We start from the raw sequence: 14,042 nt of genomic DNA, 5'->3' as shown, positions 1-14,042 counted from the left end.
AGAAGCTCTTCCGACTAGTTCCTAGTTTGGTAATTGTTGGGTAATACTTTAAGTGTCAAGGGTAGAACGTTTTACCAACGGCTTATTCCCGGCCGCTCCATTTATTATGGCCCCAAATTTATCACGGTTGCGAATTTGTCGCTGTGGCGAAATTTCATGGACGTGGGTTGAGTCCACGCGTTTCTGCCGATGGTTCGCCATGCGAACAGTGCCCACCTGCTTCGTAGGAGGGAGAGAAGAGGTCATGTGTGTATGTCGTGGCGTACGTGCGGCGACTATGAACGTGGATGAGGCTTAATAATGGTGGAAACTCGCGGCCTAACATTCCAACGTGACCGCTGGCATACGCGGTTAGCACACCTGAGGGATTTTGAGTTATGACCGGAAACGACGTCGGCAGCGGCGGTCAGGGCAGACGCAGAGGGTGACACAGGTGAACGAAGGGTCGTAGGGTGCGACGCGAGGGACTTGGAGGGACTAGGTGGATGGGACTAGGGATGGCGGGGACGCGCTTTGGGATTGCGGACGAAGGCGAGCAGGTCGAGGACGTAACACGGTGACGCGCAAGTCCGCCTCGCCTGCGACCTGGCATTAATTATTTCATATCCAGAACTCAATTTCCCGTCTGGCTAAAACAGAGTCAATTCTGTCCTTCGTCGGCTCGAGTGGATCATAAAGCGATATTAATATCGAAATGTATATGATGAGCCATCTAAAGTGATCCTTGAGTGTTATAAGAGAAAGCGGGAACGTGAATTATCTGATGTGAACTGGATGTTTCTGTTATATGTACGTGTTATAAACTATGTATGTCATAAATATATCGTCAGGAATTTAACACCCAAAAAAATAATTTTAATATCAGCAGAAACCGCTAAATCTTAGAGGATTTTATTCTTATATACAGCCTCAAGAGGAATCTTCTAAAATCAAGAGGAAAATATAATAAACGCAATATTCTTACAGTTAGAGTATTTTCGTTTTGCATCTGCAGTAAAAATCTTGCTGTTCTTAATATCAATTTCCTCTTGTATATAGATTATTTAATGTTGTTTTAAGAGATATTATATATACTTTTGAGAAATTTTAATTAAAGAGTATTCACTTCAAAGATATCACAGGATTTGACGTCTATCGCCATGTTATGATCCATTGTTAATGTCAATATTTCATGAACGGTAAGGTTCACGAAACGTTAGCATTAGCAATGGATCACGACATAACGATGATAACTCGCAAATCCTTTGACATCTTTGAAGATGTTACCTTTACTGCATTTTTTCCAAATAAAAATACCTGCATATCGATAACAAGCAATGCACTGCGTGATAAATAGTACTTACGCTCAAATGTGAGCCAGTACTTCTCTAAGCTGATCGTTTCTAAGAATTCTTCAACTTCACTCATTATGAAACAACTCAACCGACCGATGTATATTGTATACTATAATACGCGCCAAACGGCCAAAAAGCAGCGACAGGCAGCGACATACATATTGCTTTTCATGTTACTCATAAGAGGGCGTTCCACTTTAAGTAAACGTATTCCTCTTAATACAAGAGGAAAACTGTTAGAATAATCTCCAATACATTTTTGATGAATAGTCCAGTGCATTGGAAGAGGAATACTCTTTCTGTAAAAGTTTCTACTTAGAATATAAGGTTACCGGAAATTTCACTTTACAATTAGATTATCTTTTTTTGGGTGAATTCTTTGAAATTAATACCAAAATCTGTAAGTTATTAATACGATTATTAACACTGACTCAGTGAGCCTTATTTCATATATGTCGATTAAAAGGCCTAATAAGTTTCAGAAATTATAATAATATAACATGCTTAAACAAATATTGTAAATACTAAAAGTTCATTTTAATAAGAATAGTTCAATCTTTTTGCGGATGTAATGTGAAGAAAATGGAACTGTTTGATATTTTTGTTTAAAATGACAACTTTTATAATAATGTAGATAAAAGAATTAAAAATTAATAGTAAATTTAAATAGTGTAACATATTTTTATCTTAATATTACTTCATATAGAAAATTCTACACTAATTATATGAAAATTGGGTAACATGAGTTAGTTTTCACATCCTCAGTAGCACTATTTATTGACACAATATTGACCTAATACATTCCTAATGCAATTAGCCTAATATATACCTAATGCAATGTCAACTATGTATTGCCAATAAATTGATACTAGGGATATAGCTTATAATGTGATAAACGAAAGATGTTACAAGGCTCAATAATGGATAATTTTTGAGCTATAATATATCAAAGGTATAAAATTATTTGTGCTCACAGAGCACCTTTGATACATTATAGTTCGAAAATTGTTCATTATTGAATCTGTTGTATATAACATCTTTTGTTCACCACATTATATTAAGCTATATACCATATATGTGAAAACTAACTCATTTCACCAGGACAATTTTTCATACAATTATGATATTTTAGCTATCAAATGGTGATGCTACATTTTGTAAAATACGTAATGCGAGACGTATTAGCTCGTAACGCGAATTAGCGAGCATCCTATAATCAAAAGGATCCCGTAAAAGTACGATTAGGTACGGCGAACCATTATTCTCTGGTGTCGCAAGAAGACCGTCGTGTATCTGTAATCCACTGTGCTCGTCGACAAAATTGAAATCTAGAAGCAGTGCTGGGCGTCGAGCTAATTACGTCTGCCACCGTCGATGTATCGGCTGCCGTCGGCGAATATTGCAGCTCGGTGCTATCCGCGGCAGTCGACGACAATTATTGGCTTGATTGTAAGTATCTTCGTGCTGTAATTGGACTGTCAGTGAAGCACTTGCACACAGTCAATTATCGCGAAAAAGACACGATTGGGCCGTCGCTTCGAGCTTCACGTTCGCGTGTAACTTACGGCAACAAGTGGAACTTATAAAGTACGACTATGTCAACGTTTCATTTCATTTCGAGTTACTAGAAAATTGAAGTTAAATCGAAAAACTATATATAATTTTTCTCCTCTTACATCTGTTACTTTATTAATTTGAGCGTTTACGAATAAAATCGATTTATGTATAATGTATAAAGATGTACAAGTGAGATTTTATTTTTAAATAAAGCAATATGAGTATACAAGGTAACGGTTTTAAGAAATGCACTTTTCTGATGATACGAACAACAACTGCGAATTTCATTATCAGCTGTATCGCTGAACTACGGTGTACTTCATCGTACACCGTCCCGCACTTCAAAAGTTCTCCTGCTAAAAGCTGGCGCCGTTCTTTTACGGCAGGTCATTAATGATTAATTGCCTTTCAACGTACGGCAGCCACGATCAATCGATCGCGATCGACAGCAGCTCTTTCCTGTTTCTCTCTTTCTCTCTGTCTCTATCTTTCTTCCTCTCTCTCTCTCTCTCTCTCTCTCTCTCTCTCTCTCTCCGACCATCCACTCCTCGACGCTCGACTCGCATTTACCACTGATGGTTTTGCACGCAATTTGGAGTCACGCCAGGATGTGGTTTCCCACGACCATCGTGGGAGGAGGATACCGTGGGAGGTGTACCGAGCAGAGCCGGATTGTGAGATGGAACAGAAGATAGGCAGTCCGATCGGCTTCTGGACGCGCGGATGCAGCGTATTTGAGCGGATTGCCAAGTGGCTGCCGTGCCGCATTCCATAGAATCCGATGGTCCGCCATTAAGTTTTCGTTCAATTGCAGATTAAGGTTTACTTCTGACGCATTTTTGAATAATCTGCTGAGTTTGTGAATTTCAATTTTATCCGTTCTCATTGATTCAATCAATTCTATTCATATTTTAAATATCATTATTAAGTATATATTAGGTTTTATTTAAGGCCAATATTTACATGAAAAGAACGATTTTGCAGAAGCATCTAAAAATTTAGCTAAATGCAAATCTGAAAATAATTTTGTTGAGCTGTTAAAATTATTATGTATAAGATGCTAAAACATACATAATGAGCAATGCTGTAAAGAATTTTGACACATTCTAGTACCCAGCTTGAACATCCTACGTAACTATTTTGAAGTCCAATAAAGTTATCTAATTTGTATTTAACTAAATTTTTAATAATGACATATACACATAGACCAAGTATTCTGTCCACATAGCTTGAAACCGGAAGATGGCAGTTTGACAGGGTCCATGTGTCTCTTTCTTTCTTAAGAGAGAGGAATGTTCTTTGTCGCTCTTGATAGTTGCAAGTGTGAGATAGAATAAAATAGCACGAATGTTCAATGGCTACTTAAACTGTTAAGTTCTAGTTTCACCATTGAAAAGCATGCTTGGTCTATGTACATATGTTATTGATTTTTAGACATTTTAGCTAAACCCTTCTCTCTTCGCATAGTTTGTTCTTATGTCAAGACCACACATCTTAAGTAATATTTTAAGATTATTAAAATATTCATTAATAACATAACATTGAAAGAAATTTGTATCCAGAAAAATAATTTATCTTATTTTTTTCATTAAAAAAAGAGTAAACTAAAACGATGAGGTAACACACACACAACACACACACACAGACGTAGTAAAAGAAAATAAAATTTCTCATGGATTGCGGACGTGCTTTTCTGAGGATATCTGAGAATTTATTTACTTCGAAATACTATCTAGAATATCATGTGAGAAACTCATGAAGCGACTTCCTGGTTCCAGGAAGGATTTAAACAAGAGCTTCTCACTCATGGTGGTGCTTCACTGATGGTGAGCGTCCGCAAACCATTCACGGGGTCTCTCGCGTGCGGCGATGTTTTTGCGAATGTTCAGCGTATGTTTGCGTGGCTGGCCTGCGGCTATAGACGTTCGTAGATGTGCTCACATATGCATTCTACCTCGCGTTTACTATGTTCGTTTGCACATTTGTGCGAGCTGGACGCAACTTGACCACAAAGAACAACCGTGTCCCAGAAGCTATTAAAGCTACCGAGAGAGTATATTAATTCCCTTAGTATTATCCATACGATAATATTAATCCCTAGAAAATTCCCTCCTCTAAACGTTACTTTCAATTTCGATTCTACTTTGCAATCAAAATTCGCGAAAGTGCGTATTAAAATAAACACTATTCAACTGTGACGATCACATTCTATCATTTTTATATTGCTTTGAGTCGCACCGATTCTCGTTCTCACTTCACAGTGCACATACGGATCTAGACAAACTGACGTACGCATACCCAGAGGGAGACAAAGGAAGGATATGAAACATCCGGCGATGGGGATACTGTTAAAATGTCGCCTTCGGGGTCTTCTTGCAAAGCTACCGACTGAGTCATCATTCCACGTCTCCTTTTCAGCTTGCAAGATTATTCTTCCCGGGTAGGACGAATAGCGACGTTCGCGCGGGGGAGTTGCTAAGAAATTTTATGACGCTGGAAAGGACGCCGAGAAATCCGCGCGACGTGCTTAAAAGCTCGTTCGGAGATCGTCGCGGATTATGCTGGGGGTTTCGGTGCGCGATGTCGCCTATATGTCGCACCGTAAATTGTCGCTGTCGCGATACAACTAACTCATATTATTTAGAATTGCATTACAATTAATTTTAATCTATCTTGTTAAAATTTTATAAAAGACTGTTACTTTTATATCCCATCTGCATTATAATTCAATCAAGATATTGAAACGAATTACAATGAATTATAAAGCGAGCAAATTAAATTACACAGTTGGAAAATTTGTATTAAATTTAACGTATCTCAAACGGTCTATTCAAATTTTTGTGTTAATTTAACATAAGATGTATTTTAAGAATACACTCAAAAAAGATAATCTAATTGTAAAGTGAAATTTCCGGTAACCTCATATCCTAAGCAGAAACTTTTACAGAAAGAGTATTCCTCTTCCAATGCACTGGACTATTCATCAAAAATGTATTGGAAATTATTCTAACAATTTTCCTATTGTATGAAGAGGAATATATTTACTGAAAGCGGAGTGCCCTCTTACGAGTAAATTATATTAGGAACAGCAAGATTTTTACTGCAGATGCAAAACGAAAGTACTCTAACTGTAAGAATATTGTGCTTAGCATATTTTTCTCTCGATTTCAGAAGATTTCTCTTGAGGCCTATATATGAGGATATATAAGAATAAAATCCTCTAAAATTTAGCGGTTTCTGCTAATATTAAAATTATTTTTTTTTGGTGTACACGATCATTACACAAAAAATTAACATAAAGACATAACACTGACAATAATTTGTAAGTAAATTGTGAAGGTATATTTCTTCGATAAAATTAACACTTACAATATGTTAAATTTTAACATATTTTATTCACTTATTTAAAAATTTACGTTTCAAAATGTATATATATCAATTTAACACAAAATGTTCAAATAAGAGTCACATTATGTTAAATTGACACTCGGATATATTAAGAATTCAACACGAAAATGTTAATAACGTTTTAAGACAAATACAAAATGTTTTTTACTGCATAAAATGAAAATAAAATTAATAAACAAATAATAATCAGGCAACATTCGATGCTGAATTAAAAATAGTAAAATCATTCCAATGTTTTTCTTATAACTTACACTTTTCTTTTCGGAAAAGCAGGAAGATAGAAAAATTGCGTAAAGTACGGTACCTCCAAGCAATCGGTGGTCGCTTGGTAAGTTGGGTTCTCGTTGCTTCCTTCGCAAGTATCATCGACCAGTTGATCTAAGTGAAAAGTTCACTGCATTTCGGAGTGCAGGTTGATGTTGTCCTAAAAACAAAATGTGTGCCTCAACTTACACAAAAAAATAAAAAGAAATATGTATATTCAATAATAAATTTGATGTAATTATTTTGCATCTACATTTTTCATGTTATACAAAGTTGTAATTGTACTTATTAGGCATGTACGAATAATCATGATATTTCGACATAACAATCTCGCAATCGTAATACGATAGAAATAACTTTATCTTTTTTTATAGTCCCTGGTGGAAGAAATTTGTCAGAGTTTCTCCGAAAAATATAAAAAATGACATTCTAACAAATTCAGGCAGTAATACTAAAATTTGACGGAAAGTATCTCATTTTAAGTTCTGTAATTGTCCGAATTTGAACATTTCGACAATTTCAGACACATTCAGAGAAATTTAGGACGAATTTGAACATATTTTTTCACAGTTGCTTAAAAAACACCCAGAGAAAAGGTTGTTTCGATTTAAAGAAGTTTTCTTTACTATACGGTTAAAGAAAAAATTTCCTTGATTTGTGAAAAAATTTCTTTCATTTAAACATTATTTTTTTAAATCAAATAAAATTAATTTTATTTAGAGAAATTATGTTCAAATCATGATTTCTTTAAATCAAATAAATTTCATTTGATTTTGAAAAACAATGTTTAAATCAAAGAAATTTTTTCACAAATTAAAGGAATTTTTTCTTTAACCGTATAGCAAAGAAAATTTCTCTAAATCGAAGCAACCTTTTCTCCGAGTAAAACGTAGAAAAAACGGATGCTTTTATAAATAAGCAACGAGCTTATCATGCGTGAAACGAATGCATCCTCGGTTGAGCGTGACTGGCAAAACGAGCGCGCGAGAGGAGATTTAAGATGCGCAGTAATAATATAGCTATAAGATTAATTGCGAGATGCGAAGGATGGAGCACATACATACGCTTTACATACTTGTACGTTGTAACGTTGAGTGTCTCGCAGGCTCCGGCACACGTCGAGTGTCTTGAACTAACATTCTGACAGAGCTCGATCTTACGCACGTACCATTATTCGTCTATATATACGTCGTTCGCGGTGCGACGGTTATGGGCTCCGCACGATAAAAGGAACAGGAAATAGAGAATAAGAATTTCAACCTATCAGAAATCATGTACTGTGGAATACACAGTTTCCGATAGAATTGAAATTCTTATTCTCGTTCCCTCTTCCTTTTATTGTGCGGAGTCCAGAAGTCCGCAAACACAATAGAGTAGTAATCTTTAAGTCTTAAGGAATTAACTAATCACAGTCGATTATTCTTCTCACATTCAACTGTGATTGATCAATTTCTTAAAGCTTAAGGGCCATTCCACACAAACTTACATAGCTGCATAAACATATGCATAAAGAAAATCATCCAATCGTAGTTTACATTTGTCTGTATGACAGAAATGTGATTGGATAATTTTCTTTATGCATATGGTTATGTGGCTCTGCAAGTTTGTGTGGAATGGCCCTTAAGACTTACTACTCTATTGTGTTTGTGGACTAATGTTTGTCGCGCCGCGAGCGGCGTAGGTCGTGACGTCACGTTGTTCGCGCGGCGTGACCTATACTGTTTGTGTATCGTCGCATCAATGTCTCCCGAGACGCGGTCGCGACGAGTGTCTCAAAGTGCGCCATCGCACCTTACAGGCGGTAATTATAGGACTATCAAGCCGACTCTATCAGTTGCAAGTTGATCGCAAGTTTATTCCGTCAGCCAATATGAAGCGTTGATTTCAAAATGCAAGTTTCAGCCCAGTCAGAATGGATTCGATGTCGATTCCGTTATCATTTCTGACTGGGAGATTGGCTGTTGCAACAAACTTGTGCAACTAATGTAGAACTGGCTTTACAGTATTCACGGTTCAGTCTTATTTCAAGCTGTAAATGTCGGCCTTAAAAGTCGATCCGCGATCGCTTGATTCATACGATCGATAATGAATCAAACGAGAATGCGAAATAATGCGCGATCCGCGAGCAAATGTATCCATCATCAGTAATAAATATCGTTAATAATAAACGCGTTTTGTTTGAAACCGCCGTGAACACGATATCGCGCTTTGACCGTTCGTTTTCGGACCGACCGTCTGAATCGTTACGTTTGAATCAATTACCACTGTTGCCAGTTTGACTCGCGTCGCGCGACTGAAGTGAAGTTGCCGCTCTTCGAGAACGTCGGGATACGCAGTAGTGTCTCGAGTAGCGAACTAGCGACGCGTTTAATCTGGTAAATGCAATCCGCGATTAAGGGAGCACAGAGAGAGAGTCGTGCATAATAATCATAGCACAGTAAAGCGTAAGAAAATCAACCGATCAAGAGTCTCTTGTTTCATGAATAAGGAAGAACTATGGCCGGTACTCATAGTCAGTTCTTATTTCAAGACAGTCTTAAATAATGTCTTAAGACGCTAACGCGGTCCCCTGATTGGTTCGTGATATCTCAAGACGGAATTTAAGACGGTCTTGAATATAACTGACTACGAATACCGGCCTTTGATTGGTTCATTTTCCTTAACGCGGTCCCCTGATTGGTTCGTGATATCTCAAGACGGAATTTAAGACGGTCTTGAATATAAGAACTGACTACGAATACCGGCCTTTGATTGGTTCATTTTCTTATGTATTACGCGTTCTACATTACACAAGACTATGCTCCCCCATTCTATGTTTGTAGTTCGGTATTCGCGTTTGCACAACGTAAGTTCTGTGCGTGTCGGTCAGGGTCGGCTATTCGTCGAGTCACGCGCTGTCCGCGACGTTCGTTTGATTGAGATCTGCAAGGCTTGAGTTCGACAAAAGGACGACCGTAGCTCACCGCTCCGCCCTTCGTCTCGTGAAACGTGACTTACGTGACTCGCCACTCGCCGCGCGGAGTTTAGTTCGGCGAGACTGTCCTGCGTTCGATTCGTGTCGCAACGCGGCATAATTATTAGACGTTGGGTGCGTTCCACTCGTTTCCACTCGACGCTTGCAACGCTTTACGGAATCATTTCGTGTTCTTGTTGTTAATCGAGTGTTAAATAAGGCTTGATAATATTCGCGACCGTGAAGCGTGTTGTGAGCGTTAAACGATCGAAATTCATATCTAAGGTGCGTTCGGACGCTATTAGCGTTATTTATGCCATTGAATTTATCTTCATTGTTCATTAGACGTGAAAAAACAAGGATAGAATGGCACAAATAGCGCCAATAGTGTCTCCTCGTACACACCGTTGGACCGAACGTTTTTTGAAATTCGGGGTAACGTTCGCGTAGAAAAAATAGTGCTCTCATTTCGCGGCGCGAACGAGAGGTCGCGAGTGGGCCAAATAATTAGTACGTTCGTTTTCCATGGCTGCGTTCAGTAGAGAAAGCAGCTTTGCAACTGTGTAAAATTCTCAGATATGATTTAGGGCCACTTTCGCCATCGTCGGTTAACTTAACCAGCCTAGTAACTGAAATAGAAAGGGATAGAACTATTTCTATCTCTTTCTATTTCATTACAGTTACTAGGCTGGTTAAGTTAGAGCACTAGAAACGTAGGTATTCGCGTCCGCCATTTTTACTCCTTTCCCCACTGTTTGTTCTCTTTTCAACCCTCTCTCTTCAATCTTCTTAGTTGAGCGGCGAAATGGAGAGAGAGAGAGCAAGGAATTGAGAAAAGGAGCAAGAGAGTGAGAATAGGAGTAAAGATGGCGGATGCGAATACTCACGTTTATAGTGCCTTAGTTAAGTCAACCGAGCTTGGTGAAAGCGGCCCTTATACATTTAGATCCAGTGAGGAACTAAGGGCAAGACCAATTATATTAAAGAATTTTACAACAGTTGCGAAGCTGCTTTTTCTGCTGAACGCAGGCCATGTAAGGTCTATCCCCACTCCTCGAATGTTTTCAAATTGGCTACGTTCGGAAACGTCGCTCGGATGCCTCCGATGCCTCGGATTCATTATCTGTCCTTGTTTAACATTTAATGTTAAATAAGGACAGATGATGAATCCAAGGCATCGGAGGTATCCGAGCGACGTTCCCGAACGCAGCCAATCTAGATGAACTGTGGGCATAATAAAGCGTCCGCGTTTCGCGCCGTTCGCACGATAAACATCGGGAGCGTCGTTCAAAGTGGTATGAAGTGACGTGCGATCATTGATTTCGGTAACTGATGCGCGATTGTAGTTAATCGCGTTCTCGCGAGTGTTGTGCGAGTGCAACGAGGAAGTCTGAGAGGAGGAGGAGGCCCGGGCGGCATCGTGCGTCGGCGGAGCAACTTCGAGGTAATTACACAGATAACCAAGCATGTCTCAGCAAAATCGCGCAAATCTGCGATTGCCTATAACGCTGGCAGCTTGCCGTATATTTGTCTTTAACGGTCTCGAATCTTGAATGTGTACCAACATTGTAGGAATCGAGGCAACACACGCGCTAGCTGTTTAACGGCAAAATGGCAGCGTTATTGTTTAAATCCGAGGATAGGATAAATGTAAAGTCAGCCGATGCGAGCCAACACAGGTTAAACGTGTGTAAAATCATATACTTTATTCTTGAGAAAAATTAACGAACGTTTCGACCCTTTCGATTGGGTCTTCCTCGTATTATCTGTCCTTGTTTAACATTTAATGTTAAATAAGGACAGATGATGAATCCAAGGCATCGGAGGTATCCGAGCGACGTTCCCGAACGCAGCCAATCTAGATGAACCGTGGGCATAATAAAGCGTCCGCGTTTCGCGCCGTTCGCACGATAAACATCGGGAGCGTCGTTCAAAGTGGTATGAAGTGACGTGCGATCATTGATTTCGGTAACTGATGCGCGATTGTAGTTAATCGCGTTCTCGCGAGTGTTGTGCGAGTGCAACGAGGAAGTCTGAGAGGAGGAGGAGGCCCGGGCGGCATCGTGCGTCGGCGGAGCAACTTCGAGGTAATTACACAGATAACCAAGCATGTCTCAGCAAAATCGCGCAAATCTGCGATTGCCTATAACGCTGGCAGCTTGCCGTATATTTGTCTTTAACGGTCTCGAATCTTGAATGTGTACCAACATTGTAGGAATCGAGGCAACACACGCGCTAGCTGTTTAACGGCAAAATGGCAGCGTTATTGTTTAAATCCAAGGATAGGATAAATGTAAAGTCAGCCGATGCGAGCCAACACAGGTCAGACGTGTATAAAATCATATACTTTATTCTTGAGAAATATTAACGAACGTTTCGACCCTTTCGATTTTCCTCAGTGCAAAAATAAAATCGGTGACGTATAGATTTGATATAAAAGATGCGACGCAAATTGGAGTATCGTTAACATATATTCATAAAATGATAATAATGCTGTCTGCCGTATCTAACAAAATACTCAAATCTTACTTTTCAGATTATCTGTAATTTTATAAAAGTTTCGAAGATTTTTATTTTTTCACTGAGGAAGACTCAATCGAAAACGTTTTAACCCTTTCGATTGGGCCTTCCTCAGTGAAAAATCTTCGAAACTTTTACTAAATTACAGATAATCTGAAAAGTAAGATTTGAGTATTTTGTTAGATACGGCAGACAGCATTATCATTTTATGAACATATGTTAACGATACTCCAGTTTGCTTTGCATCACATCTTTTATATTAAATTTATACGTCACCGATTTTATTTTTAGGAAGACCCAATCAAAAGGGTCGAAACGTTTGTTAATTTTTCTCAAGGATAAAGTATACGATTTTACAAACGTCTAACCTGTGTTGGCTCGCATTGACTGATTTTACATTTATCTTTGGATTTATTCGTTGGAGCTTATACCAAGATTCATAGTTATTATTATTTAAAATATTAATTGTTTTCTGCGCGCGTTGTATTTTACAGATCACAACACAGTTACAACGCCGCCGTTGCCTGTTGGTGAGTGACGATTTATGCCAAGTTTCATCCGGATGGATAGATGTGAATGGATATATGTAGTCGCATTCATTCAGAAGAATGTACTTCGAAGTACATTATTATCGTAGATAATAATGATTATCAATGATTCATTTATATATATTATATTATAAAAAATTAAATTATAATATAATATAATATTCTTACTTTATAGTAAGATTATAGGTTCTTTGTAGATTCATTTTCTTTAAATGAATGAGCTAGAAGATATATATTAATATATTTAATTCTGGAATATCCGTGGATTTATCTTTGAATATGAAAAGTTAAATAATTCGTGCAAAGCGCTGTGATGTTTAAAATATACATATTAGGTATATGAAATAAAAAAAGAACTGGAAATATTTCAATGACTAATCAGAGTATAGTTGAACTACTTTATTTAATAAAAAATGCGTCAGTAAATTAATAATCATATTTGCTTTCTATTTATCTCAATTTTTCGTATTTATTCATATTTATTGATAATTTAATTTTATCACTATTTTTCTTGAAAAAAAAAAAAAATTAAAATGACGCAAGATTTGACGGAAGCTTTTCGCGGAATAGAAAATCGGTATGCATGGTAAGCGCGGTTACCTGAAAGCGTGATATATGTATATTATCGACTCATAATTCGGAAATTCTTGTGATATTGACTTTTTCATATTGGGGTATCCGTCTATAATTAATTCTAAGAATACGTTATTAAAGTATCGTACAATAGTTATCGGACACCCCGTAGATTTCAAGCCGTATAGCGGTCGGGCTTGTTTTGTCCTGGCAGACTGAGGGATACCGGTGATTTATTAGCACAGGCAAGCAAATCCTTGTCGCATGCAAATAGAATAAACGAATGGAAAAAAGGAATGCGCAAATGATGCAGCCGCGAGCGTGTTATGGGGCGATAAAAGATTACCGGCGGCGGAGAGTGCAGTGGCGATACAGGATGAGTCTGCGCGCGGAAAAAAAAACAAAATTAAAAGTTACGACGAAATGTGCAGAAATTGGAGATGAAATCAATTCGCGCGGTAACTCCGCCATGCGGAAGCACCATGTGCATTAATTTCATTTATCGAATTTCAGTACAAAGCAATCCCTATAGGAAAAAGGAGCAGCACATTGAAGGGCTTTGTACGTCAGACGTAGAGTTTCATATACCCTCTTTTTTTTGCTGTTCTGTATACAAAATGCTTTCTGTAATTTCGTGTTGCTAAATCTGTTTTAATTAAAACAAAAATATATCGCGTAAGAAATCAAGGAATATCCACGCGGTTGCTAATACATTGATTGTGAGAGAAAGTGTTTGATATTTGTGACTATTCCAGCAATATTACAGCAAGATTGCAATGTTCCTACAATATTGCAACATTGCAGCAATGTAGCTGCAAGCTTCTGTGCTGGGAATAATACTTATATACAATCTTATAAAAAAAATGTACGTATTTGACTTTGAAA

The 14,042-nt window shown here is 37.9% G+C and overlaps 1 protein-coding gene across 1 annotated transcript in view; it reads right to left on the bottom strand.

Annotated features, from left to right (window-relative positions):
• The window catches only part of LOC108767140 (NAD-dependent methylenetetrahydrofolate dehydrogenase), a 104,261-nt gene extending 96,505 nt beyond the window's left edge, over window positions 1-7,756 (bottom strand). The window contains exons 1-2 of the mRNA XM_018516863.1: window positions 7,639-7,756; window positions 6,604-6,723 (exon numbers count right to left, since the gene is read on the bottom strand). The gene's annotated coding sequence lies outside the window, so the exon portion shown is untranslated. The remainder of the gene's footprint in view (window positions 1-6,603; window positions 6,724-7,638) is intronic.
• Window positions 7,757-14,042: the final 6,286 nt, after the last annotated feature.

Source organism: Trachymyrmex cornetzi, unplaced genomic scaffold (assembly GCF_001594075.2).
Source record: "Trachymyrmex cornetzi isolate Tcor2-1 unplaced genomic scaffold, Tcor1.1 scaffold651, whole genome shotgun sequence".
In the NCBI taxonomy this organism is placed as follows: Eukaryota; Metazoa; Arthropoda; class Insecta; order Hymenoptera; family Formicidae; genus Trachymyrmex; species Trachymyrmex cornetzi.
This window is presented reverse-complemented; position numbering and strand designations above follow the sequence as displayed.